Source organism: Gopherus flavomarginatus, unplaced genomic scaffold, assembly GCF_025201925.1.
Source record: "Gopherus flavomarginatus isolate rGopFla2 unplaced genomic scaffold, rGopFla2.mat.asm mat_scaffold_40_arrow_ctg1, whole genome shotgun sequence".
NCBI lineage: Eukaryota > Metazoa > Chordata > Testudines > Testudinidae > Gopherus > Gopherus flavomarginatus.
This window is the reverse complement of record NW_026115078.1, coordinates 1125605-1129041: the sequence shown is the minus strand read 5'-3', so window position 1 is coordinate 1129041 and position 3437 is coordinate 1125605.

The window sequence follows — 3437 nt, the reverse complement described above, 5'->3', positions numbered from 1 at the left end:
TTCTCTTCATTCTCTTTTTGTTGTTTTTCCATTTCTCGGTGGTGGTTTTCCATTTCTCGGCGGTGGGCCACCTCTTCTTCTTCTAGTTTTCTTCTGTGTGCTGCCTCCTTGGCTGCCTCTTTGGCTGCCTGTTCTCTTTGGTAGGCTGCCTGTTCTCTTTGGTAGGCTGCCTCTTTGATCTGTTCTTCTCTTTCTTTCATCTCCATCTCTTTTTGTTTTATTTCCAGTTGCTGTTTGTGTTTTTCCATCTCTCGCCTGTGTTCAGCTTCTTTGATTTGTTCTTCGGCGTCAATTTTTGCCTTAGAAGTCATGGTTCCTGTTTTCTTGTGTTGGGGTGCCCTCCGGTGTTTATCTTTTGAACTGCAGGTTCTCGGTTGCCTCCTGAAGTCTGCCTAGCAACAGTGCTTTTTTCCTTTTCTCTTTCTAGCTAATGTTCAATGAAGGGAAACCAGAAAAACCACTTTATTTGCATGCCTATAAGTGCTGGTACTTGACTCCTAATGGGAGTGCTATTGTGTGACAAAAGACTGTTAATAGTCCTTAACGACTTCTGCTTAACATGCAAGCCACAAACTGCCAGAGAGAGCAGAAAAAAAAATTTCTCTCTGGTTCCCTTTTAAAACCAAACTGTTCCTCTCTGCTAAAAAGCCCTTAGCAGAGAAAAGAAAAATATAATATTCCTACTGGCTTCTGGATTCTGTCTATCTCCCACCAGCTGCACACCATATAATAACCTTAGTCCCAGATTTGGACCTTAGCGTCCAAAATATGGGGGTTAGCATGAAAACCTCCAAGCTTAGTTACCAGCTTGGACCTGGTACCTGCTGCCACCACCCAAAAAATTAGAGTGTTTTGGGGCACTCTGGTCCCCCTGAAAAACCTTTCCTGGGGACCCCAAGACCCAAATCCCTTGAGTCTCACAACAAAGGGAAATAATCCTTTTTCCCTTCCCCCCTCCAGGTGCTCCTGGAGAGATACACAGACACAAGCTCTGTGAAACTACACAGAGAGACTCCCCCTCTCTGTTCCCAATCCTGAAAACAAAAAGTACTTTCCTATTCCCCCAGAGGGAATGCAAAGTCAGGCTAGCAATCCAACACACAAATCTCCCCTGATTTCTTCCTCCCACCAATTCCCTGGTGAGTACAGACTCAATTTCCCTGCAGTAAAGAAAAACTCCAACAGGTCTTAAAAGAAAGCTTTATATAAAAAGAAAGAAAAATAAGTACAAATGTTCTCTCTGTATTTAGATGATACAACACAGGGTCAATTGCTTAAAAGAATATTGAATAAACAGCCTTATTCCAAAAGAATACAAATCAAAGCACTCCAGCACTTATATTCATGCAAATACCAAAGAAAAGAAAACCATAGAACTTACTATCTGATCTCTTTGTCCTTACACTTAGAAACAGAAGACTAGAAAGTAGAGCTACTTCTCCAAAGCTCAGAGAAGGCAGGCAGCCAGAAAACAAAGACAAAAACACTCAGTTCCCTCCACCCAAAGTTGAAAAAATCCGGTTTCCTGATTGGTCCTCTGGTCAGGTGCTTCAGGTGAAAGAGACATTAACCCTTAGCTATCTGTTTATGACAGGGAGAGAGAAGGGAGGTTAAAAATGTGTCTGTGGACTTAGCCTGGCAGGAGGGGCCAGGTCTAAATTGTAATAAACAGATTGAGCATTTCCCAGCATGACAGAATCTAGGGTGTCTGTCTGCAGGGAAAGGGCCTGGGGGAATTGTGATGTGAAATTAACTAAAACCGGTTCTGAAACGCCCACAACTGCCCTTCTCCCCCAGACAGGCTGCAGAATGTTTTGCTCCAGCTCATCCCAGCCTGGCGTGGGACAGGGAAGAGAAATGGCTGCAGTGGAGTCAGTCCAGGTAGAGATTATCGGGGGGTTGCTGGTGGGTTCCTGCTGGAGGAAAGGGAGAGCAAATACACCAGAGGTGGGAAGGTTTGCAGAGTCTGGTTTGGAGGTTGGAGCGGGGCAGGAAATTCACAGCGTGGGGAAAGGAGGAGGCCAGGGTATGGCAGACCTGCTGGGAGTTATTTACTAAGTGGCCTAGATTCTAGGAACAGACCCAGGAGGTTTGGAGGTGGAAATGCCCTAATTTGTGAAGAGAGAAAATAACCCACCTACATGGAGCTAGTCAAACTGACCAGACTCCTAGTGCTGGAGCCTGACCTCATTAACCATCAGCTGCTGTGAGATATAAAGGGGACACCCATGAGTCAGGCTTATTGGAGCTGCCTCTCCCTTCATATCCCGCTCCTCACAATGAGGAGGGTGTTGGGCATCCTACCAGCGAGCTCTCCCTGGACCCTGCTAGGGGCTCCATCTCCTGTATCAGTCAGTGGCTAGTAGGGGGGTGAGGGATATGCTGGGAGAGATAAGGGGCTCTCTCTTCATCCCCTCACCCTGGCATTTGCTGGATACTCTGAGCCAGGTTGAGGTGGGACTCTCCTGACTATGATCCACCCAGAGCTTCCATTTGATTCACTCTTCTCTGCCACAAATAGTGGGGCAGCAAGTCCTTAGTGTTGGACTCTTACTCTTTCAGGGGCTGGTGACCTTCAAGGAGATGGCTATGTATTTCACCAGGGAAGAGTGGGCTCTGCTGGACCCCACTCAGAGAGCCCTCTACTGGGATGTCATGCAGGAGAACTATGAGACTGTGACCTCGCTGGGTAAGGGTTCCTGTCCCTTCTGTTCTTGGAAGGGGAAATGAAGAGTGAAGGTTCATGCCACCCCCACAATGCCATCTGTACCCTGTCCTGTTTCAGCATCACCCCAATAGGCCAGTGACACACATAATACCAGAGACCCTCCTCTGCTGCAGAACACTTTGGGAACAGAGCACAGGAGCCGTATTGCACAGTGTCAAATATCTCCTGTTTGCTCAAGTGAAACTGGGGGTTAGGTCTGGCATAACTGTCCCATACCCCTAATCATTTTTCTTGCCCTTTTCTGAACCTTTTCCAATTCCAATATTTCTATTTTTGAGATGGGGTGACATGTGCATGCAGTATTCAAGATGTGGGTGTATCATGGATTTATTTGCTGTTTTTACAAATATGATCTATGAGATATTCTGTCATATCTATCACTTTCTTAATTATTTCCTACAGAAATGTGCATCTTGCACTGTCCAGCACGCTACTGAACGACCCAAGCTCATATGAAGTCTGTCATTTCATCAGCGGAAAATGACATGCACCAGCTTGTTATCCCAAACAGAGTTTCCAACACACTTCAATCCACACATACTGGTTAGATGAACAATAAACCAAGATTGTTAACTACCAACAACTAAAACTAGGCCCAGTCCATGAAAGGGGCATTCCCAGGAGAGACTGTACAAAGGCTGGAACATGAAACACCTTTGTAAACCTGAGACAGCTGCCTTGGGGACAATGACAGGGAGAATCCCCCAAA